The 26,429-nt window shown below is 37.8% G+C and overlaps 1 long non-coding RNA gene across 1 annotated transcript; it reads left to right on the top strand.

The window, feature by feature from the left end:
* The first annotated feature begins 156 nt into the window (after positions 1-156).
* On the top strand, positions 157-24,609 carry LOC131273156 (uncharacterized). The gene is made up of 3 exons (XR_009180318.1): positions 157-233; positions 15,806-15,959; positions 24,304-24,609. It is a non-coding gene; the product is annotated as an uncharacterized lncRNA (long non-coding RNA).
* Positions 24,610-26,429: the final 1,820 nt, after the last annotated feature.

Here is a 26,429-nt window from a genome sequence, read left to right as displayed (position 1 = left end):
AATTAAATTAGAGTTAGAATCTTTAGTGCACATGAAATTTAATTATCAGGGATTATTTTTCTAAATTAAGGCAGCCGTTTCCTCCGCTGGTTTGTAGCTGCCATCTTGTGGGGCTGGACTGGGCTTCTTGAGAGTTGCGCGCGAACCTGGTGGTTCATCCGCGTGAAATGGGTCCTGGCCGAGAAGTGGGGAAGAGGAGAGTCCTGAGGGAGACGACCCGCCCCAGAGGAAAGGTTTCTGTAGCCTGGGTCTGAGCCCTGGGTGGGGAGTACGAGGGATTGTGATGTGAGGGGGAATCCCGAGCTTGGGTTTGTCGGCCTTGGCTGCAGCTCTGAAGCTTTAGTGTCGATTCCTTGGGCTCCTGGGAGCCCAGTCACCTCTGTCTTGGAGAGGGTCTGATCATCAGCCCCCTCTACCGACAAAGGAGGTTGCCCGAGCGGCCGCCTGTCTCTCACAGGATCCCAGCTGGTAATGGGGGCAGGGAGAGGGATGCCTCACTGCGCAGATTCGGAAGGGACCTTTACGTCGCTGTCGTTGGCGGAGAGCGGCTGCTTTGAGCGTTTGTGCTTCCGGGTCGGTAGGCTTTGCCTCTCGCTCCTCGGGCTGTGAGGGCGTCAGGGTCTGGGCAGCATTTGTTAGTGGGCGCCCAGCCTTCCTGCAGCTGACTTTGGTGCAAAGCTAGAAAGTGGCGGGTCTTTTTTGGAACAAGTCTTTGAAGAGGCCAGGGCAGTGAAGGAAGACTTCTTTTAACTCCTGATCTCCATGATGGCCTTCTGTTGACGATGTTTAACCCTGCCGTGACAGGCTTTGATTGCTTTGTCTTGGGGCAGAAGAGAGGCTTTTGTAAGGCCGTTCAATGAGTAATCGCAATAAATGAAAATCAAATATAAAAATAAAATAGGACCCTAGCAATTAGAGGTATTTTATTTTTTAAACTTAAAATCATTCTCATATACTTACCCTGTTGTAGGCTTCTCCAGGGAAGAGAGAAACTTGGAATCCTCACGAGCTTTGGTTCACCCAGCCCCAGGCACAGTGCCTTGTCATTGAACCACCCACGATGTGATTTTTGTGGCCTTGCCTGCATCTCGGGTGGAGGCAAGATTGTCTGCTTTCCTTCCTTCCTTCCTTCCTTCCTAACTTCTAAACCAACTTTCTTGAGAAAAATGTTTTTAAGTACTAAAAAGTATAAAGAAGTAAATAAAATACTCATGTTTCTACTTCTCACATTAACAATAATTAATATTTTGGACTGTTTTCTTTGAGCTTTTTTTACTCTTCTCTCTTTGACCATCTTCCAACTTTTTTCTCATACCCCCTCTCCTAGGCAATCGCTATATTGCTTTAGAAACCTGTGGATCCTTCCTGTTTATTCCCCATAATTTTACACACCTGTATGACTCTGAACAATACATATCATTGCTTTGTGGATATGTTAATAAATTACATAGATGTTATGTTCCTGTACATATTGTCTGGCATGTCTTTTTCAGTTAACACATGGTTCCTCTTAACTGCAGTATAATTAATTCACCATCTTTCTTTTGTTCTTGATGGACACGTAAATAAATTCTTTTTGCTATGAGTGTCATAAAACCTGCTTTTACAAAACAAAGTAATTATACTGTGTTTGAAAATCATAATAATTGCAATTTAAATTTTCAAAGTTAAAGACTGAGGGGCAATTAAAAAAACTAAATTTTACTGCACTGTAAATTGAGCATATGTACGATCAGTTTCACCAGATGCAGATTTTCTTAGTCTACCTCTCATATATTAACTGTCTGTATGGATGCATCTTTACATCGTTTATTTTTTTTTAAGTTTGCCTTTAGCTCATTTTAAAAGAATTATGTGATAATTTGCTCTAGCCTCATTAACCTTTTTGTTGTCCTTTGAACATACCAGGTACACTACTAGCTCAGGACCTTTGCACCTACTATCCCTTCTGCCGGGAACAGTTTCCCACATCTCCCATGGTTTCTTCATCATCTACCTTCATCATCTACCTAATATCTCTGCTCAAATGTGAGGCATTTGAGGCCTCTGTGAGGCCCTCTCTATTGACTCTCTTTAAAATAGCACTTTTACCCCCTTATTGGCACTCCCAGTCTCCTTGTTTGCTGTATTTTTCTCTACAACATTACTTATTTTACCTATGCTATATGTTCCACTTTTTTTTTTTTTTTTTTAATCTAGGTACTGGAGATAGAACCCAAACCTCTTTCATGGGAAGCAGGTGCTCAACCCACTGAGCTATATCCATTCCCCAGTTCCACTTTTTAATATGTTTATAGTTTCATTTTCAACTAAGCTGAGGCTCCACAAAAGCAGAGATTTTATCTGTTTTGTTTACATTGTGGTATCCCCAGAATCTAGAATAACAGCTGGTACATAATAATGCTCAAAAGTGTATTGAAATAAATAAATGAAAAGTAGAAAATATGCAAACTATAGAAAGTATAATGCAGAAGAAAGAAAAGCACTCATAAGCCTACCTCTTAGAGACATTTTGTTATATTGCCTTTTCATTAGTAGATGAGACCTAATTGACAGGACTAAGTAGTGAATTTTAAGGTGAGGAAATGGGGACAGCTAGTATACCCAGATTATGTGAGAAGTAAGAATAAAAACAAGTGAGGAACTAAACTAAGTAGAATGTAGGTAAACTACAAAGCTTTTGGATGTTGCATGATGTGAAAATCAGAGAGTAGCAGGAGATGAAGTGTTGAAATCTGCTCTTACACTTTCCTCTTCAAACCTATATTCTCTTTCTCTGCTTCACAGCATTTATCCCATTTTCTAATTACATTTTCACTTGTGTGTTTGTAAACACTTGTCTGTAAAAAAAATAGATTGTGAGTCCCATGTGTGCAGGACCTTGTAAATTTTAATCTCCATTGAATATCCAGTGCCTAACATAATGGCTTTCCCAGAGTAGTACTTTTAATTGAGTGAATAAATGAATAAATGAATAAATGAATGAATAACATGAAGATAGGAAGATGGGGTAACACAAGAATTTATATTTTTGGTTTAACATATTAATAACAAGTTCTTCAATTTAAAGGAAATTATAAAAGTGGGGGAAAGTCTTTCATATTTACCCACATATTTACTTTTTCTGGCATTCTTCATTCTTTTGTGTAGATCCAAGTTCCCACCTGGTATCATTTACCTTGTACCTGAAGAACTTCCTTTAACATTTCTTACAGTATCAAATTCTCCTAGTTTTTGCTTATGTAAATTCATTTTTCTTTAGTCTTTATTTTTAGAAGATATTTTCCCTAGATATAGGATTCTAGATTGACTTTAAAAAGTTTTATATTTCATTACTTTAAATTCATGTTTTTCTATTGTCCTCCAGCTCATATTATTCCTGATAAGAAGTGTGAGATAATTCTTATCTTTGTTCTTTTCTATGTGATATATCTTTTTTTGGGTCTCCTTTTAAGATATGTTCTTATCGTTTGTTTTCAGCAATTGATTAAGGCATGTTTTAATGTGGTTTTCATTTTGTTTACCTTGCTTGGGGTTCACTGAGATTTTTGAATCTGTGGATTTATAGTGTTTATCAAATTTGAAAAATGTATGCCACTATTTCATGAAATATTTTCTCAGTCCCCTCCCTCTTTTTCTGGAACTCCAATTACATGTATATTAGACCACTTAACATTGTTCCACAGGTCACTGAGGCTTTGTTAATTTTTGCGGTCATTTTTCTTTCTGTGCTTCAGTTTGAATAGTGTTTACTGCTATGCCCTCAAATTCACTAATCTTTTCTTCTGTAGTGTCTAATTTCATTAGCTTATCCAGTGAATTTTTCAATTCAGATATTGTAATTTTCAGCAATTGAAGGGCCATTGGTTTCTATCTTATATTTTCCATTTTTCCCCTAATTATGTTCATATGTTATTTTAAATCCTTGAGTATGTTTATAATAGCTGTTTTAATGTCCTTGTCTGTTGATTCCGTCATCTGTCATTTTAGGATCTGTTTTTGACTGATATTTCTCTTGGCTATGGCTTTCATTTCCCCACTTCATTTCATGTCTAGTAATTATTGACTGGATGCAAAACATTGTAAATATTAGTTTATTGAACACATGATTTTGTGTTTTCCCTTATAGAATGTTGAATTTTGTTCTGGCAGGCAGTTACAGATCAGCTTGATCTTTTGAAGCTTGTTAGGGCAGGTCTAGAACAACTTTTACTCTAGCTAAATTAGTCCTCTCCTTCCAGTCCTGTGTGAATTTTATAGCTTCCTGATTTTTCTTTGCCTGGATTTCTGGAATGTTACTTTATGCATGTATGGATTTTTTTTTGTTTTTTTTTTTTTAACAAGGTACTGGAGATTGAACCCAGGACATCATACATGGGAAGTAGATGCTCAACCACTGAGCTATATCTGCTGCCCAATGAAGTTGGTTTTTTCATTTTTGTTTTTAGGAGGTACTGGGGATTGAACCTGGGACCTCATACATAGGAAGCAGGTGCTCAATCACTAGAGCTACATCTGCTCCCACATCTGTGGATTATTATTCAGAAAAAGACTCAGACTTCAGGAACTTTCTCTTTGCAGTTCTGTGCCCCTAAAACACCAGCCAGCTCAGTCTCTATGAACTCCATTTTCTATTTCCTCAACTTAAAAGACTACTGTGGTTTGGTTGGATATACTCCTCCCTGCATTCTAAAAAGAATCTCTAGATGGAAACCTGGAGTGATCAGAGGGCTTACCTTGTTTGTTTCTTTTCTCTCAGGGACACAGTCTTCTGCTTTCCATTGCACAATGTCTGAAAACCATTGCGTCACGTATTTTGTCAGATTTTTAGTTATTTAAAATGGGTGGGAAAATCTTGTCCCAGTTACTCCATCATGGCTTGAAGCAGAAATGAGTTCTTCAACTTAGAAAGTAAAAATTCTTCAAGAAGATCCTCAAAGTGCTATGATTAATCTGTAGTCTTAAGAAACATTTTAGGTATATTAATTATTGTTTGTCTTATATGTTTCTATTCCACAAGCAACTGGAATTGGATACTCATTCCAATTTCTTATTTACCATTTTTATTCCTTGTTAAATATTCTTGGGCTCTGTGTTGATCTTCATTTTTAGCTACAATGAAAGATCCCATCTGCATTTGATTAGATCTGAGTATTATTCTATAAGCCTTGCAACCTTTGTTATGAAAACTTTTTGCTACTGAAGTGCCCTGCTGTTTACCACACTGCATGTTTTTGGATTGTGTTTCTACATACTAGTATTGATTGCCCTTAAGTTTTCACCTTATGCAATACTTTGATCTTTGCCAACTGCCCTCTGAGAAAAATCTTGTCTTGCTTCCATTCATGATAATAGGATAAGAGTCTCAGACTTCACTGAAAATATTATTCTCGTTAGAGGTCTTTAAAATATGGTGGAAAAAATAGGAAACCTGATGCTGGTGAGAATAACTTCTTGCTAAAGAAATGAATGAGGTTGAATAACCAGAGATGCTAAACTTGGTTCAAACTTCAAAGACCCTCTCTGTTAGTACTGTGCAATAGAACTTTCTGTGATGATGGATATGTTCTACACTGGCACTGTTCAGTATGGTGGCCACTAGCCAGCCATGTGTGGCTATTAAGCACTTGAATTGTGGCTTGCACAACTGAAGTACTGAATTTTTAATTTAATAATTTTAGTTAACATAACTAGCCATATGGGACTAGTGGCTGCTACATTGCCATTCTATAGCAATCCTATTTTAATTATAGGAAGAACTTGTAAGGGATTAGAACAATTAACTATTGATTGTCCTATAAACATTCTATTGTGAATTTTAAAATGCTACTTAGGGGAAAGGTATTTGGATAGAAATGCATAAAACAAGAAAGAGTATTTTGGATATTGCATGGGATGGGGCACTGTTACTATAAACTGATGGCCTTGAATTGGAGAAAAGACTCAGATCATATTGTTTTAACCCTTGGAGTTATGGGTATCTAAATTTTTAAGTAATATGTTTTAGAAATTTATTTTTTACTTTGTCACTGATTGCTACACCTCCAACTCTTTCTACCTAAAACAAGTCCTTTCAAACTAAATGAAGTATTGCAAACCACATAGGAAAGATGGAGAACATTTATGATATGGTAGAAGACCATGTTTAAAATGTATCATCTGTATAAAAAACTCAATTTTCAAATAAAATAATTTCAAAACATATTTGAATAGGATTTAATAATATTTTCAATTGCTTTCACCTGCATGATCTTATTTCTTCCTTTCATTAGCCCTATGAGTCAAGTAGAGTGGGCGTTATTATTTCTGTTTCATAGATGAATAGTGGGGCTTCAGGGAAGTTAAATGACTTTCCCTCCTTGGTCACTGAGTATTTGAACCCAAATGATTTTTTTCATTGTGTATTTTTTTCCCAATTTACTGGTTATCTTAATGAGGCCACTTCATTTTAAAATAACTGGTTCTTTCAGGTTCTTCAAAACAGCGTGACTTCAAACTTGTACAGCTTCACATTTATAATTTCTCTGCTTTAACAGGGAGAAAGCTTTGATTCATGTCAGTTGTGTAAAATTAATGGTATGCTCATATTTTATTTAATAAATATTAATGGTTGGATTTCACAGAGGGCAGGGGGCTATTTTAAACCTTTACTGTAAAGAGGATCATTATCACATCCTCAAATTTGATTTCTGGAGTGCTTATTTATCAATATTTATTAGACACTTTCGTTGGTTCTAATTATGCTTCCTAGTTCACCCTGCAGAACACCTTTCAGGCAGTGTTGCTTCAGCTAAGTGTATTCCAGAGTGCACTTATTTAGCAGTTTTGTCCTTCAGCAAAGGTTTGTTCCATCATTGAGATATAACTCAATTGTTGTTGTTTTTTCCATCAGCACATGATACAATAGAAATCCTAAATCAATAGCACTTTTTATTCTTACACAATTGATGCACAACAGCCTTCTTCACATCGAGGTTTAATGTGTTGTAAATTAATTATCTGGAATGAATACAGGGTCAATGGACCTTGGTATGACCGGGATGCAATGTTAAAGTATTCCATTTCCTCCTCTGCTTCTCAGCATTCTTACTCTGCCTTTTGTTCACGTCAGTTATACCATCTTCTGCAATAAGCTCCCTTAAGAGTATCTAATGTCCCTCTAGGGATTGATCGATAGAAAAAAATTTGCTTTACCATAAATTTGCTAAACTATTTTCTGCCTTCCAGGCAAAAAAAGAGGCATTTTTATTTGTAATGTATTCAGTGGCACTTTTTTCTTTCTTAAGAACATGTAATTGGAATTTAGAATTGCCCAAGTGAATATAACACACTTTCTTTTAATTCAAAGCGATATCTTAAAAGATGTGTGTAAATACATGTGCATTTTATTATCTACCATTCTTTAATGGAAATGAAGATAATTGTTTATTTTCCAGAGTCCAGTTCAAGAAAAATAATTTTATCTACCCCATAATCTAATTGTGGATATGATGGCAATCCATTTCAAATGATGTAAAATCAGACACAGTAAAGTGGATTTTCCATCAGAAGCAAAGCAATTAAAAAGCAGGAATTCACTAAGTTTTAAAGTACTCAATTTTCTATTTTCTTTAAAATAAGAATAGTAGAGGCAAACTCCATTACAGTTTCGAGGATAGCCCTGCTATTAGTAGCTATAGAAACAAGGTAGCCAGGTAGTGAACAAGAGAGAAAGAGGGAGGGAGGGAGGGAGAGAAAAACAGAATATGAATAGAGGAAAGAAAACCACAAACCTGGCTATAACATTTAAATATTAACATTGTGGTTTTGGGACTAGTGAATTGGGAAGTAGATTGGCCAACACCATTGCTAGTTTGTCAGTATGAACACTTCGTTGGTAATGCCTGGTTTCTCTGGGACTTTGGCTGATGATGCTGCTCCTAAAAAAATGAATGCAACTATCCTCAAAGAAGAGGTAGTGAAGACTAGGGATATAGTACACAAGTGCTGAAATTCAGGAAGCACACTAGGGTAAGCTTCATGATTTTTTGCAGAAACCCTTTCCCTTCCTGTCAAGTTCAGAGATGGAGAGTGGAACCAAATCTACTTTACTTCCCTTGACAACGAGGTCAACTCCACTTGTAAATCTGACCTCCTTTGTTGCAGCTCCGAGTGTCAAAGGTAGGGAACTCAGTGGAACACTGAAATCGTACAAGACAGAACACATTTTCCAAACTCCAACTTGCCACATGTCTGATGGAAATGCTTCTGATCTTAGTTTAAATTCCCCAGGAATATTTTCAGCTTAGACTTTATCCCCACATCTGCCCTGGATCATCAAAGCATATTACATTGTTGCTTGAGTTTTAGTAACACCCGAACAACTAAGATGGATGTTCATAGGAAGCAGCCTTTCTAGCTAAGGGAGTGTGTTTTCTTGCTAGTCAGAGTCTTAGAGGCTTGTACTGCTATAAAATATAGCCTCTATGCTTCTATTTCAGAATGATAAATTATGAGATGCCCCAACAGATACTTAAAATGGAGGTAATTGCTAAAAACTAAGCTTTCATAAAAAGGAATCATAACATTTCCACTGTATTATCATCTTGAGTTACTTAGCAGAATAACAAGGAGCTTGGGGGTTGCCAAATAGCAAGCAATGTGTAAAAACAACCAAATAAGTTCAGGTTTTTGGAATGAAATTAACTATGTAAAAAGGCAGTATCATATAATAATGGTTACGAACAGGAGTTGGTTCATTACAGCCGCAGCCAAACCCATCCATCTGGCTGCCTGTTTCTGTAAACAAAGTTTTATTGGCATAGTCAGGCCTGTTCCTTTACAGATTGTCTATGGCTCCCATTGCAGACCGGACCATATGGCTTGCAAAGTTGAAAATATTTACTATCTGACCCTTTACAGAAAGAGTTTGGACACTTCTGGGAAGATGACATCAGAGTAAGTAGGCAGGGCCCAACTCTCTCAAAAACAACAGAGGAAAAACAAAGCTTTCCAAGGGAGCTACTTCGGGGATCTGCAGACCAGGAGAGTGCTGTCCATCATCCAGGAAGGAGAGGGACAAAGAGACAAAGAGGGCTAACAATAACCATGAGTTACTCACCCCTGAGGCTGGGAACAGCACATATACCCCACCCTCAAGGCAAATAGCCTCAGTAAAACCCCTGGCTCACTGCAGCCACCTGAGAGGGGAAGAAGGTCCTTCTCCCTGTGAGGAAGAGGGCTCTGGCAGTGGGTGGAGAGTGGTTTCTCTTCAGTGAGTTTGGCCGGCTGAACCTGCTTTGAATCTCAGCTGCAGTCAGCCCAGGAAGAGGAGGTTGAAAGAGATCTATCTGTGGGGGACCTAAAGGGAAAATAGGTGTGGGATTGGCACCTGGCAAACTCAGAGAGAGAGAGAGTAGGGTGTAAGGGTGAGGGGAGATAAGATGGGTGGAAGAGAGGTAAAAAAAAAGACCTCGGTCAGTGCTAATGCAGCCCCAGGGAGAGGGGAGGGAGATATGATCAGGAAGGCTGTCACATCCACCTGCCCTGGGACTGAGGGGAACTACATGACTAAGGGGGTGGGCGGAGGACGGGCACCTGACAGCCCAGGAGAGAAGGAAGCCAGGAGAGATAGAGGGAAGACTATTAGAAGTCCAATTAGCCTGAGGGGATAGAGGGAGGAGAGAGCCAGATGAGTTTTCAGAAGCCTATCTAACCTGTGGAATGGGTGTAGCTCAGTGGAGGAATTCCTGCCTGACAAATACTAGGTCCCTGGGTCAATCCTGGTTCCCCCTAAAAGAGGGCATCCAGAGAATGATCCAGCAGGTTGTCAGGCACATAGCTGGCACCTCGTGAAGGGAACTTTTAGACAGAAATTTTTTTGTTTTAGGCTTTTTGAGCTGTTATTTTCTATTTTTTGTTATTAAAACTTTTTTATTCTTTATCATCCACAAATGGGTACCTTACCTGGGGAGGAAAGGCTGCAGGGTAATTGATGAGCACTGGCAGCCTGAGACAGTTCCTAGGGGTCTAAGAGGGAAGTTTGTTTTTCCTGGGTTGTTTTTTGTTTTTTCTGTTTCTTTCCCCCCTGCCCCCTTCCTTTTTTTTTCTCCTTAGTTTCTTTACTCATTTTTTTTCTTTCATTTTCCCCTCTTCTGTTGGTTTTCTTTCATTCCATCTTCTCTTTTTTGGTCTTCTTTTTTATTTTTATTTTTTGCTTTTCTTCTCTTCTCATCTTTCCAGTCTTTTATTTTATTCTATTTTTTTCTTGTTTCACTTTTTGATTTCACCTTCTAAATTCTTATTCCCTTATATTCTTTATGATTTAATACACTTATTACATTTTTCCTAACCCTTTTATGGTTCCTTTTCTAATTTTTTCTTTTTTTACTATTACTATTATTCTTTTCCTTTCCTTCTCTCTTTAATTTCTATGGTCTTAATATTTTTTTCAAGGGAACCCAAACAACTACAAGGATATAGAATAAGTGGAACCGAGTGTCAAAGAGGAAACTTAATACAAAACAAAACAAAATAAAACCCTATGGTAGAAAGAGAAACTAACCATCTGAATAAGCCCACCAAGATAAGCAGATGCCTGGATTCCAGCATAAAATTACCAGCCATAATAGGAAATAGGAAGATATGCTAAGTCTAATGAACAAACTGAAAAAAAAAACAACAGGAAGTGATGCAGAACATGGAAAAATTGATAAATATTGTTTGTCTACAAATATCATGAATCAACTTAATGAAGTGAAGGAAGACAGAAAATATATTAAGAAGACATACTGAATATAGAAAAAATTCAGCAGGGACTCAGGGAATTGAATGACCATGCAAAATGCATAAGCATGCACGTTATAGGCATCCCAACAAAGCTGGCATTCAAAAATGAGGGAGACTTCAAAATATTCACAGATAAACAGAAATTAAGAGACTTTGTCAGCAAGAAACAGTAAAGGGAGTTCTGCAGGTTGAAAGGAAAAACAGGAAAGAAAGGGTTGGAAAAGAGAGTAGAAAAGAGGATTATTAGTAAGAGTAACTAAAAATATAAAAGAGAAATAAAAACAAAATATGACATATGTAAACCTAAAGAAAAATGGCTAATGTAGGTACTGCCTTGACAGTAATAACACTGAATGTTAATGGATTAAATGCTCTAATCAAAAGAAACAGATTGCAGAATGGATAAGGAATTTTGACCCATCTCTATGCTGTGTATAAGAAACCCACCTTACACCCAGGGATGCATGGAAGTTGCAAGTGAAAGGTTGGAAAATGATTTTACATGCAAATAATAACCAAAAAAATGGTAGTTAGACTAATATCTTTATTTATTTATTTATTTATTTTAATTGATTTTGTAAAAATATTACATTAAAAAAATATATGAGGACCCCTTCAACCCCACCACCCCACCCCACCACTCCACCCCCCAGCAACACTCATTCCCATCATCATGACACATCCATTGCACAAAATAGACTTTAAATGCAAAACTATTGTAAGAGACAAAGAAGGACACTATATATTAATAAATTTGGTAATCTATTAAGAAGAAAGAACAATCATAAACCTTTATGCACCTAACTAGGGTGCCCCAAAATACATGAGGCAAAATTGGAAAGACTAACTGGGGAAATAGATGCTGCTACAATTGTAGTTGGGAACTTTAATATACCATCATCACCATTAGACAGAACATCTTGACAGAGGGTTAATAAAGAAACAGAAATCTTGAATAATATATTAGAGGATCTAGACCTAATAGACATACAGAATATTATACCTCAATAGAGCAGGATATACATTCTTCTTGAGTATGCATGGATTATTCTCTAGGATAGACCACATGCTAGGTCACAGAATAACTCTTGACAAACTCAGAAAGATTGAAATTATAATTTCTCTGACCACAATGGAATGAAGCTGGAAGTTAACAAGGCTCAGAGAATCAGAATAGGCATAAAGATATGGAAGTTAAACAACATACTCTTAAACAATTAGTGAGTCAAGGAGGAAATTACAAAGGAAATCAGTAACTACCCTGAAACAAATGACAATGAGAACACAACACAGCAAAACCTATGGGATGCAGAAAAAAAAAAAAGTGCTGAAAGAAAATTTGTAGCCGTAAATGCCTATATTAAAAAAGAAGATCTAAAATCAAAGATCTAACTGCACACCTGGAGGAACTAGAAAAAGAATAACAAATTAGTCCCAAAGCAAGCAGAAAGAAGGAAATAACAAAGATTAGAGCAGACCTAAATGAAATTGGGAATTAAAAAAAAAGCAGTAGAAAAATTTAACAAAACCAAAATCTGGTTCTTTGAGAAGATTAATGAAATTGACAAACCCTTAGCCAGATTAACAGAGTTTGCCACCCCCTGGTTAAAAGTATGGACTATTGAGTCACACTGCCTGGATATGAACTAGGCTCTAGCGTTTACTGGTTGTGGTATCTTGAACAGGTTTGTTTTTTTTTTTTTAATTTATTTTTTATTTGAGAAGTTGTGTTTATAAAACAATCATGCCCACCATACAGGATTCCCATACATTACCTCATTACCATCACCCTACCCTTCTGTTATGACATGTTTGTAACACTTGATGAAAGAACATCATCATAGTATTACTACTCTCTATAGTTCATAGTTTATACTTGGTGTGTACAAACCACCCTATTATTAACACCATATCTTAGTACTGTATATTTCTTATAGTTCATGAAAGATCGTTCTCATATTTGTACTGTTAGCCACAGTTCATCATTGTTTTCTTTTTTTCCCTAATTTTTATTTACCACAGTCCATCATTTACCACGGGCTTACCACTGTGTTATATGGTTCCCCGTCTTATACAAGCCATCCAAAGTGTACCCTCAGTGTCTCTCAGTTTCATCACAGAGTGGTGCTTTCATCAGCTCAGCCCATTTCAGAATGTTTTTGTTATTTCAAAAGGAAAAATTGCATGCCCTCTTATATTCCCCATTATTATTATTATTTTTTAAAAGATTTATTTGTTTTATATCTTTCTCCCCCGCTCCCTGCCCCAAGTTGTCTGCTCTCTGTGTTCATTCACTGTGTGTTCTTCTGTGACCACTTCTATCCTGATCAGTGGCACTGGGAATCTGTGTTTCTTTTTTTGTTGCGTCAACTTGTGTCAGCTCTCTGTGTGTGTGGTGCCGTTCTTGGGCAGGCTGCACTTTCTTTTGCACTGGGTAGCTCTCCTTATGGGGTGCACTCCTTGTGCTTGGGGCTCCCCTATGCAGGGGACACCCCTGCATGGCAGGGCACTCCTTGTGCGCATCAGCACTGCGCATGGGCCAGCTCCACGTGGGTCAAGGAGGCCCCAGGTTTGAACCTTGGACCTCGCATGTGATAGGGGATGCCCTATCCATTGGGCCAAGTCTGCTTCTCTATACCCCCCATTATTGACCCTTAGCATTGATATGGTAACTTCTTTGCCATTACTGTAAAAATATTGCAATATTGCTGTTAACTATACTCTGTACATTACATTAGTTGTATTTTTTCATGTATCTACATATTCTTAACACCTTGTAAAAGCGGAACATTTTTGTGTTTGTGCAATTAGCCACTGTCATCAGCTACCACTGAAATCACTATATTATACAGTCCATAGATTATCCTCTATCTTTCTTTCAGTTGACATGAACCTCCCTAGATTACCCTATCATACTCACTATCAGTTTTACCATCAAGTCTATCCATTTCCCCACATTTAGAATCTACCTTATTAAACTTTCTACTGCTTTCAGCATTAGCCCCCCCCTTCTCAACCCACATTCTATCTCCCAGTAACCTATACTCTAGAGTTTAACTCCATGAATTTACTCATCACATTTAGTTAATATTAATGAGGACAGTATTTGTCCTTTTGTATCTGGCTTATTTCATTCAAGATAATGTCCCCAAATTTCATGCATGTTGTCATATGCATCCTGATTTCATTTCTTCTTACAACTGAATAGTATTACAACATACATTGTAATACTATTCAGTTGTAAGTAATTGTAATCAGTTTAGCCAGTAATCAGTTGATGGACACTTAGGGTGTTTCCAACTGTATTAGTCACCTAAAGGGGTGCTGATGCAAAGTACCAGAAATCTGTTGGCATTTATGAAGGATATTTATTTGGGATAGAAGCTTACAGTCACAAGGCCATAAAGCATAATTTACTTCCTTCACCAAAGTCTGTTGCCACATGTTGGAGCAAGATGGCTGCCGGTCTCTGTGAGGCTTCAGCCTTCCTCCTCCTCCTAAGTCTCCATAGTCCCAGCTTCTTGTAGTCTCAGCTGGAGGCTAGCATAAGGCTTGCCACTCTTCCCAGGGCTCATTTCTTTCCAGGCTGAGCTGCTCTGGTCTCTCTGTAAGGTCAGCTGTAGACTATCAGGCTCATCTCTCTTCCCGGGACTGTGTCTATAGACCACTCTCTCTTCCTGAATTTTGTTTCTGTATGAGTATCTGTTTTATCCCCAGGGGGGCTGGGATCAATGACACTGAATTACACTCAAATGATGTGGTGGGGTCAGAGGCCTAATCTTAACATAATTTAATCAAGCATCTCAGCTGAATTTAATACAATCAAAAGGTTATCATGCCAGAGGAACCAACCAGTTTACAAACAATCTATGTTTCTTTTTGGAATTCATAAATAATATCAAACTGCTACACTCTACCCTCTGAATTCCAAAAAGACATTACAATATTAAAAAAAAAACACCTTAAATCAGTAACAATGCTAAGTTCAAAATCATACCACAATCAGTTTAAAGAAATACCATTTGTCTTAGGGCAAAATCCCATCTGACTGTAGACCTCTGAAACTTGCAAAATGATTTATCTGCTTTCAATATACAAATGGACAGACAAACGATAAACATTTGCACCACCATAAGGAGACATTGGGAGGAAAACATGAGTCATGGGTCCCCTACAGTTCTGTAAACCTGCATGACATACTTCATTAGCTTTTAAAGTCTGAGAGTCATTCTCAAGATGATGGTTTCTTCTTCCTGGGCCTTGTGGGAGCCCATCCTTTCCACAGGCTTGCCTAATGGCAATTTTCTTGGTTCCACTCTCATCAAGCATCTGGGTGGTGACCAAGCTCCAGATCTCACCCTCCAATAGTGTTGGGGTGATGACCACACCTTCTCCAGTCCCTGGAGTAGAGTCTTAACACCCCTACTACAGGGAGGTGAAGGCAACATCCTCCCTAACCTTTGGCATACCATTCTGAATTCATGCTGGTCCTCTTTTTAAAGTTATAAAAGCAGCCTTGGCTGGCCTTACAAACTTCAACACTCTCACCACTTGGTTCCGATTTGTTTTTTCAAAAGATCAGCATGCAACACTTGTTTTTTCACATGTTGTGACTTCCAATACACTGTCACCCGATAACTGCTTACTGCTTCTCATTTACCAAAATTATTAACAGTTTTTCAACTTCCTCGAGTGTTTGAGAACTCTGCTTTGTTACTGCTTTAACTCCTTTTGCAAACTCAGCCTTTTTTATTGCTTCTTTATTGTTGATGATGGAGACTGTTGTTCTAGGCATACTGTATTCCTAGCAATGGGAATACCACTCTCATATTTGCCTGTTATTTCTTTTATTTTTTATTTTTGCTCAAAAAAAATAATTTTCTGCTTAGCGCTATCACTGCTTATTTTCTTAAGACCCATGATCAGGAAAAAAAATGCAAACATTAACAAATTGATCACAGAAGCTAAGATAAGACCACAGTGGCATGTGCACAAGGCAAGAGTTACTGCCAGACTAATGCATGACCCTTTGTTTCAGCTGGAAAGTGCAGCAAGTCATGAGGCAACTGACACCAACAAGTTCTAACTTGCTTGTTGACTACCAAACAAATGATGACTACCAGGACAAAATTTTCATGTCAAAATGCATTGAGTATCAAATTTGATGAGTTTCAAAGCAGGCGAGTACCAAGGTATGACTGTAAGTGAAATGCTTTAAAGTCAGAGAGTGAGAGCCTTCCAACTTTGTTCTTTTTTTTAAAGACATTTGTGGCTCTTCAGGGTCCCCTTCCCTTCCAAATAAATTTGATAATTGACTTTCCATTTCTGAAAAAAAGGCTGTTTGGGTTTTTATTGAATCTGCAGATCAGTTTCAGTAGAATTGACAATGATATGTAGTATTCCAATCCATGAGCACAGAATGTCCTCCATTTATTTAGAACTTCTTTGGTTTCATTTTATTAAAATTTTTTTTTGTAGTTTTCTGACTGCATGTCTTTTATGTCCTTGGTTAAGTTTATTCCTAAACATTTGATTCTTTTAGTTGCTTTTGTAAATGGAATTTTTTTTTCCTGACTTCCTCCTCAGATTGCTCTTCAGTAGCATATAGAAATGCCACTGGTTTTTATGTATTAATCTTATATCCCACCACTTTGCTGAACTCATCTATTAGCTCTAGTAGATTTGTTGTGGATTTTTGGGGGGGATTTTTCTAGGTATAGGGTCGCATCATCAGTGAATAGAGAAAGTTTTACTGCCGCTTTTCTTATTTGGGTGCCATTTATGTATTTTTCTTGCCTAACTGCTCCAGCTAGAACTTCTAGCCAATATTGAGTAACAGTGGTGACAGTGAGCATCCTTGTTTTTTTTTTTTTTCCAATCTCAGTGAGAAGGCTTTCAGTTTTCACCATTGAGTATAATGTTAGCTGTGGGTTTTACATATATGCACTTTACCATGCTGATAAAACTTCCTTCTATTCCTAGCTTTTGGAGTGTTTTTATGAGGAAAGAATGCTGTATTCTGTCTAATGACTTCTCTGCATTAATCAAGATGATAATGTGATTTTTCTTCTTCAATTTATTAATCAATTTATTACACAAAGTGATTTTTCTTGTGTTGAACCACCTTGTGTCCTTGGGAAAAAACACCCTTGATTATGGTGTTTAATTCTTTTAGGTGCTTTTGGATTCAGTTTGCAAATTTTTTTTTTTTTTTTTTTTTTTTAGGATTTTCGCATCTATATTCATTAGAGAAATTCATCAGCAGTTTTCTTTTTTCATAGTATCTGTGATGGTGAGGCTATTGTGTCAACTCTGCCAGGTAATTGTACCCAATTGTTTGGTCAAGGAAGCACTGGGCTAACTGTAATACTTTACTGCAGTGGTAAATCATATATATCTGGTTATAATTACATCAATCAGGGAGATTGCCATCAGCAGTGACTCAAGCTTAACCCAATCAGTTGAATCCCTTAAAAGGGGAAGTGATTCCAGCATTGAGAGAGAATTTCCCAGCTCGTCTTTAGACAGTCAATATCTCCCAGAACTTGTCAAGAATCTTCACTGGACTTTCATTGGAGTTCCTGGTTGCAGTCTGCCTGTGGAACCTGGACTTGTGCATTCCCCTGGCTGTGTGATAGATCTCTTACTGTTGATGGATATCCCCTGTTGATTCTGTTTCTCTAGAGAACCCTGACTAATACAGTATCTTTACCTAGTTTTGGCAATAGGGTGATGTTAGCTTCATAGAATGAGTTTGGTAGCTTTCCTTCTTGTTCAATTATTTTGGAAGAGCTTGAGCAAGAATGCTATTAGATCATCTTTGAATGGTGGGTAGATTTCACCTGCGAAGTTATCTGGCCCTGAGCTTTCTGTTTTGGGGAGGTTTTTGATGACTGTTTCAATCTCTTTATTTGTGACTTGTTTGTAGAGGTCTTCTCTTTCTTCTAGGGTCAATGTAAATGATTCATATGTGTCTTAGTCAGCCAAAGGGGTGCTGATGCAAAAACCAGAAATCTGTTGGCTTTATGAAGACTATTTATTTGGGGTAGGAGCTTATAGTTACCAGTCCATAAAACATAAGTTACTTCCCTCACCAAAGTCTGTTGCCACATGTTGGAGCAAGATGACTGCCAACGTCTGCCAAGAGTTCACGCTTCCTGGGTTCCTCTCTTCATGGGGCTTGTTTCTCCAGGCTTAGCTGCCCGGCTCTCATCACAAGGCCAGCTGTGAACTATCAGGCGACCAGTTCTGTCAGTCTCCCTGGAGCTCGAGTCTCCCTGGGCTCACCTGCTCTGCTCCTGTGTGTGCCTACTTCCTGGGCTTCAGCTCAAAACTCTAACTTTGTTTCTGCCTTGTCATCCTCTCTGTGAGTCCCTGCCCACCAAGGGGGTGGAGATGCAACATCCTACTGATGTGGTCCAATCAAAACCTTAATCATTATTTAATCAAGTAAAACTAAAATCTCTGAATCCAATACACTCTAATACACCCAGAGGAAAAAACAAACATAATCCAATATTTCTTTTTGGAATTCATCAATAATATCAAACTGCTACAGTGTGTTTCTAGGAATTTGTCCTTTTTGTTTATGTTGTCTAGTTTGTTGGCATACAATTGTTTCATAGTATCCTCTTATGATGCTTCTTTTCTTGAGAAGGTATTCTTTATGTCTCAATTTCCTAATCTATAAAATGGGCATAATAATATCAATTTCCTTTTAGGTTGCTATGAAGATTATATGAGATAATGTATTTTATTTTAGGAGTCTACCTGGCATGGAGTAATCAGTATCCTCTTCTACTTCTCCCTGATTCTCAAACCTCCCAGAAAATTGCTGGATCCCTACTAAAACCATCTTTGCTTTTTTTATTTTGTAGAAAACTGCTTCACTTTTGTCAGAACAGTAAATTTATAGGCAACAGGACTCTTATTTCCTAAAAACATACACATAAACAGTCCACTCCTATTAGAAGAGGTGACAAGAATATTAGTCACCTATGGGATATTCCCTTATTTTAAGTCTCAGATTTTGACCCTAAATTTAGTTCACAAATAAAATTCAGTCATTTTTTCTTAAAAATAATAAGATTGGCAGAGTGTCAATCATCCCACTTGGCAGAGGTATAGGATGAGGAAGTTAAGAGAAATGTTACCCCACAGATAACACATTCTGAGAGAACCAAACCCATGTCTTGGAACTCAACTTCATTATTTCCAACAGAATAGAAGTCAGCATCCTACCACAATGGAGACCAAGAAATCACAGGGAGTGATTTCGGCAGCCCCTGGCCAGTTTTACTAGAAAATATTGCCAAGTTGGTAAAGCACGTCCCTGTCGGTTAACACTTTCTTCCTTTCCCTTGTGCCCCTCCCTTCACTGCCTTGACTGTTCACAGGCCCCTCTAGTGCACTACCAGACTCCTTACATCTGACTGCCTCCAAAGTGATTCATGTTCCTAAATGATCTTTCCTTGGCTCACCGTCCTAGTCCCTGGGCACATTGTTCTCATTGAGGGAGCCATCTGTACCAAGCCAGAAATTGAGTGGATTAAAAACTCCTTCTCAAGGAATAATTGTATTTTAAATGGAGAATGTTTGATGCAAATGAAACTCTAATTAGTGAGGTCTTTTTGGGCAGAGGAACCATCTTCATGCCCATTGCTTTCTCTAGTTGAACCCTGTCTTTTCTCCAATGCCAGTAATCAGCAGTTTAGAGGCCTTCTTTTCTGAAAGATTGCCAAATCTTGTACTAGGCCAGATTATGTTATAATATCTCATTCAGAAATATATCCAAAAGTACCGTGTACAGGGTGGAATCTCCCTGTGCTATTTTGGATCAAATGTGACTAGTAAGGAATCGTCCCTCTATTCTACAAAAAGACTATGCCTAATGTTTTAAATTCATTAATGTGAAAACTAAACAGAATCATGTAAAGAGCTACAAGTCAACTGAGAATACACTGGATTTTCTTTCTATTCCTCTTAGGTTGGGAAAATCCCTGTTTGAAGGAGAATTTAGAGTATGATGTCTGCTGCATCTATAATTTGTGTACTTAGTGATTCTAAGTATTGTAATTTAACCTATTCACATCACTCTTTGACGTTTTTTTCCTTTTTTTTTAAAGATTTATTTTTTATTTATTTCTCTCCCCCCTTACTCCCCCAGTTGTCTGCTCTCTGTGTCCATTCGCTGTATGTTCTTCTGTGACCATTCTATCCTTAGCAGCAGCACCGGGAATCTGTGTTTCTTTTTGTTGCGTCATCTTGTTGTGTCAGCTCTCCGTGAGTGCCGCGCCATTCTTGAGCAGGTTGCACTTTCTTTCACGCTGGGTGGCTCTCCTTATAGGGCGCACTTCTTGCGCGTGGGGCTCCCCTGTGTGGCAGGGCACTCCTTGCGTGCATCAGCACTGCGCAAGGGCCAGTTCCACACAGGTCAAGGAGGCCCGGGGTTTGAACTGCGGACCTCCCAAGTGATAGGCAGATGCCCTATCCATTGGGGCCAAGTCTGTTTCCCTCTTTGAAGTTTAAACTCATGTTGAGAAGCTCTCAGGTATTGTCACTTAGTCTTGAATTTGAGGGAGGCTATATAATATGTCTTGCAAATTATCCTGGACTGTATCAGGTACATTGTTTCCGTAATCCGAGTCCAATAATGTCAATATATACTGATTGAATGTGTCAGAATCCTGAAATTATAGAGTTCCTTTCTTCTTTAAAGTCTAACTTTTTCCCTCAAAGATCATTGCCTTAGACTTAAAACACCAATGCAAGCTGGAGGGCAGTTTCCATTATTTTCAACGTTTTAGAGGAAAGACTAGCAGGCATCAAAGCATTTGACTTCCCTGAGTTCAATAATTTTTCAGTTGTGGGCCTATGATGACAACTCAGGCTCCTTCCAGTCCCAAACAGTTCTCCATTGCTGACCATACGACTTCAGTGGTGTGTTGCCTCAGTTTGCTGCTATGGCACTCTGCTGGAATCATGCTATAAAATCATTTCTGAAGAAATCATGTGTGTTTCTAGTTTGATAACCGAATGATGGATTTGGTCTCAGATGAGCCCAATTGACCCTGAATGCTGTTCCCTAGTGAGAGAGTGCAAGGGTTCACCAGTGCAGTCCAACTGGGAGAAAGCCACCCTACCTTCATGCCCTGGCTTTGGAGACATTTCAGACAAATTTGCTTCAGTGTGGGAGGACTTCTTTATTCTGTTAATACCTAAATTAAGAACAATAGTGCTGATACTAGAGATGAACACAAAATAATTATATTATGACTCTCTTTGACATTATGACTAGGCACAAATTACTTGGAGAAGGAGGTGTACACATCTGATTTTTTTAACTGGAATAACACCCCAATTTTCTTTGAAGGTGTAACCAATGGTTGGGAAGGAGCTGTAGGAGGAATGGCAAGAAGAAGGCATCATTCTGAGGTGGTAGGGGTTCTTCTCTGCCCACTACACAAATTGAAGTATTGCTACTAACCATGGTCTGTAGTTTACATTATGGTTTACACCTTGCACTGCACAATTTTATGGATTTTAACAAAATGTGTAATGGCCTGTATCCTTCATTGCAACGTCATGCAGAACAAGTCCAATGCTTCAAAAATGCCCCATGTTATACCTAATTTTCCCTCACTCTCCCCTCAGAACCTCTGTTGACTGCTTTTTTATCAATTTGCAAGTTCTTCCATTACTAGAATAATAGTAAGTCTACTTTAACTCATAGTTGCAATCCCCTTTCTATTGTTCATTCCTTGGGTCTTGAGAATTTTAGGGTGGTGATGCTCACTTTGCTTCCAATTCAGAGGGGGCTTTGATCTCATGGGGTAGATAGGTAGAACTGTCTTACTTGCAGTTGTAGATACTCTCTTTTGGGGGATGGGCTTTGTCCATCATCATCCTTTTGTTAGTTGTCCTGGCTGGATGAGTCCGATGAATTGGAGGGTAGGTGTTGGCTGCAACTCTGCTGAGATTCAAGGTTTAAGATGCTTCTTTGATGATGAAATTTATTGTGATGTTTCAAGCAAACAAAGACATAATAAAAAAGAAATTTATTTTTAGACAGGAACCAATAGGCAGACTTTTGTAAGGGGTGGTTATCATGACTGATATGAGAAGAGGATTGAGTCTTAGACATAAAAGAATGGAGAAAAATATATTGAGGTTTTAGGAAAAAAGAAGGCATTTGACTCTAGAGAGGAGTGCCTCTGTGAAATATTAATATCATGATAGTTTAGCTATTGTTCTTATGATTTCCCTATATTGAATGCAGTTGTTGATTCACTTCCCTTACTCTTCCTCTGAAAATGATAGTCACTTGGGCCAATGGGTCAGTAGCAAACAAGAGGGGGATGAAGGCAGAAACTTAAGGTAGATTAACCAAGGACACAGAGCTACGTTATGGTGGAGTCAAGTTTCTGGAAGGAGTCTGCCTCTGAATTCTACTTATTTTTATAGTACCTTAGAAGAGGGAGGGGACATTCAACACATAACAGAATACATTATGGGGTAAAATATAAAGGAAATAAGCCTATACAAGGAGCCATGAAAAGGTGGGCTTCCAAAAGGCAGAGACTTGAAGCTTCTTGGAACTTTACTAACCCTCCCTCCCTCTCCCCATCTCCCCAGTTATAAAAGTTATTTACAAATGCAGTAAAAATGCCTTCATCTCAGAAAACATTGACTATTTAGGGAGAAAAAGAATTTCAACTGTGTCTATTATATTAATAAAATTCATTCATATTTATATTAGCCAAGATCTAGGTATGTATGTCTTTTTCTAACTCATGTCTCTGTGTCTCTATTCTGTGCAAGTCTGTATATTTGGAGGAGGGTTTTCTTTATAACTCATGTTTACTTTTCTGTGTCTTTTTCATGTTCTTCATTTCTCCTCCCTTACCTATGTTTAACTTATGGAGTTATCTATCTCATCCCATTTTATTTGCTTCATTTAAAATAGTTTATTTTCCCTATGCATAATTTCATGTGGAAAAGCCTAGATAGATTTTCACCATCTATATACCATTGAATATATGTTATCAGAAATATGGTTTTGTGAATTCATATTTTCATTTCTGTAGTTAAAAGTTAATACCAGAAAGGATATGAAATTCATGTTTTCATTTTCTTCTCATCCCTAAAAGCTTATGAAGATAACTCATGTATTTGCTGGGGTTTTTTTGTATGCAGCCAGAATTCAATAGTAACAAATAATTAGAAAATTATTTCTTATTTCTAGCATGAATTTACAAATGTTTATACTCCATTTTATAAGTTTATAAATGCAAACAATATTCTGCCACTAGCTGTGGAGAAAGGCAATGTCTGTCACTTTTACATACTCTGATAACTACCAAAATATAGCTATGTTTTATATCAAGTATTTAGAAATGCATGTTGAGTAGAATATCATTAAATTCACATTCCCTGTATTCTGCTGTTTTCTTTTGAGTCTCAACATTAAGCTGAGGGGACATTTTAAAAATACAAACAAATGTATTCTTCATTGAGTACTTTTTCCACTGAAATGTAGAATTATTTTTTCTCTGTCTCTCTCCTCTTTAATCTTGCATTCCCTCCTTTTTCTGTTTTTTGCTTGATAACTAAAATGAAGTTAAGGCATTATGTGGATATTTCACACCCCTTTCCAGTTCTCTTCCCTTCCTTTGACTATTTAATATCTCAAAATGCAGTATTATAAAATATATCAGCATTATTCCTTTAGGCACTTTATGGAATTAATTTACGTCATAGAAAATACAATGTAAGGTACTAACCCCTTAAAATATCTGGTCTACACTTTACATTACATGAAAGGAAACAATCAATTTCATTTATTTAACCATGTTTTTCCAGATGAAGACAGCCTTGTGAAAATGTATGTATGGACTGCTAATTTCATTATCCTAATCACAACTTTGCATTAAATGATACATGTAATTACAGGATGTTTTAAACAAAGGTTCTGTTTTCCACACTCCTGTTCTCATAGTAATAGCAAATGACATAACCTTGCTAGTTAGATCCGAGCAGCTTCAATTTCATGAAATGTCTTAGTGAGTTGGTTTGATTGTTAATAAATCTAAAGAAACCTACCGGGAATGCTTTATTAATTGAGAGACAGGTAGAAATTTCCATTTTACAATGCTTTTTTTTTTAATACCCAATGTGTCTCGTGAACCATTCAATATCTGAATCATTCTGGAAAAGAGCTATAAACAAAACACGTAAGCAATTTGGGCTTAAATCTAGGGTTGATTGAAAAACTGGTGGCAATTGCAGATGCTGGGAGCTGTTTGCCCTATTGTATTCAATACAAAAGTGACAATCTGCCTGTACTAGACCTCCAGGGGAAGTCATTACAGGAGTAAAGTTATAAGGAAGAGTCCAGGTCTATGTATTTTAGTTCAAAAAGGGAAAAACAGAAAAGAATCAAAACAGTAAAGTGAATCTACCCATGTTTAGCTATTAAATTCTCTTGGTTAAATTAAATAAATACATTTAAAAATTAATATTTTTTTCTTTCTTCAGGCTTGCAGAATCGGTCAAAGGGAGTCAAAAATTCATTCATCTGAAGCGGACTTAAAGGGAAGGCTCTGGTCCGTGTGTCAGGCTGCCCATAGCCCAGCCTGGAAGCAGTAGCTCTGCCACTCTGATGGGGACATTGAGGCAGCAGGGGGAACCAGGCAGCCAGACAGTGGAGATGTGGGCCTCATGAGAAAACATCCTATTTTGGATTGTTTCATTTTTTTAAGTGCCTATAATTTTTAAAGCATTTAAAGGAGTATGAATATAAACGTGTGCCTCTGAGAAAGAGAAATTAAACTTGGAACCCTATGTGCCCCTTTTGATTGCTCTCCTCCATTTCTGTACCTTTTCCTCCTTTCCACATCTCTTTTGTCCCATGTCCTGTCCCATATAGGCGCATACCTACCACTTATGATACAATTTGTAAAGCTGCTTCTATATGTCCCAAAGGTCATGAGCTGATTTACTTACACTGTTTGGAGCAAAGCAGACCTTGGCTGCTTAGTGCACTTTTGACAAGGAGTTTTCATTTCCCCTAATGGGGTGCCAGGGAGTTCTTCTGTGATGATGGATCCTCCTGATTCCTAGTTGTGAAAGCTCAGGGGCCCAGGGAGGGTGAGAACAACAACAGACCAGGTGATACTGGCTGGACACGTGGGCAGCACATGATACTGAATGGGCTGCTTCTTGAGGATGTTCGAGTTTTAAAATAATGAGCCAAATGGTAAGAAATCCATATTCTTACATGAAAATTTGATACAGATGATGGAATCAAATCATTATATGTGGATTTTTGAAGCATTATAAAAACAGTCAAAATAGTCTAGTATAAAATTAAGTTAATTTTATAGGAGCCCAAAGATAGAGTCTTATTGTTGGTCCTTGATTAGTTTTAAGTGAGTCAGTAAGAACAAATGGTTCTTTTATAGTCATTGAACAAGCATTTATTGAGAACCTAGTATGAACATTGCCTGTTTCAGATACTACAGATATAGACAATATACAGAGACAGACAAGGACCCTGTTTTCACAGAGCTTACATTGCCTCTGTGTGTGTGGGTGTGTGCTTATGTCATGTGTGGGGGTCTGAGATTTTACCTTATGCCAAGCTAACATCTACCTGCCACAGTTTCGTGACCCCGCAGTTAGAGACAATGCACAATTTATTAATCATAGCAATAGCTGTAGCCATCATTTTTCTTTACTGGGACCCTGATGCTTAGTTCCTACAGGACTATGCAGAAAGGACCACATGGCACCTGCACGTGCAGAGGGTTGCTTGGAAGTAGAAGGACCTTGAGCTTAGGGAACCTAAATCTTTTATAATGGGCAGTAAGCATGCCTGTCCTTTGGTTCATTAGTTCTATCTTCCTGTTTGTAAACAAAATTTTGGTAAAATATACAGAACTGTTCATGAGTGCAACAAAATGGGTAAAATGTCACTTAGTTTACATTAGTTCATTACAGATATCTGTTGCATTGGTTAAATCTGTATGAAACATAAACATTTCATACAGATTTAACATTTATTTTGTAGAAAAAGATGTCAGCAACAAGATAGTGAATATTTGTCAAAGTAAACCATTTACATATTAATTTCAATAAAATTAGCATTGATGATAAGTCAATAGGACCAAAAATTATCTTCATTATTCTTTAGCTTCTAGAGACATGTATGATTGTATTTTGCTAACTTTCAAAAGTGGCATAGTGAGGGAGAGCGTGGACTCTGGAGCTAGCATGCCTGGGTTTGAATCCCAGCTATGGCACTTATTGTATGAAAATGGGCAAATCACTTAAGATATATGAAGTTCATTTCCTCATTTGTAAATTAGGAATGAATGTATAGACCTCTGTTTTAGTTCACTAAAAGCTGCCAAAGCAAAAATACCAGAAATGTGTTGGCTTTTATATTGGGGTTCTGAGATTGTGAAAGTGTCCAAATTAAGGCATCATCAGAGATACTATCTCACTAAAAGGTGGCTGCTGGCAGATCATGCATTCCTGCCACAGCCAGACTCTGCCTTCTCCTCCAAGCTCACTTTCTTCCTGAGCTCAGCTGTGGGCAATGGAGCATATGGCTTGTCTTTCCCTGAGCCTCACCCTTTAGCTTTGGGCTTTTCTGCTGA

This window comes from Dasypus novemcinctus, chromosome 13 (assembly GCF_030445035.2).
Source record: "Dasypus novemcinctus isolate mDasNov1 chromosome 13, mDasNov1.1.hap2, whole genome shotgun sequence".
NCBI classification, from domain to species: Eukaryota; Metazoa; Chordata; class Mammalia; order Cingulata; family Dasypodidae; genus Dasypus; species Dasypus novemcinctus.
This window is presented reverse-complemented; position numbering and strand designations above follow the sequence as displayed.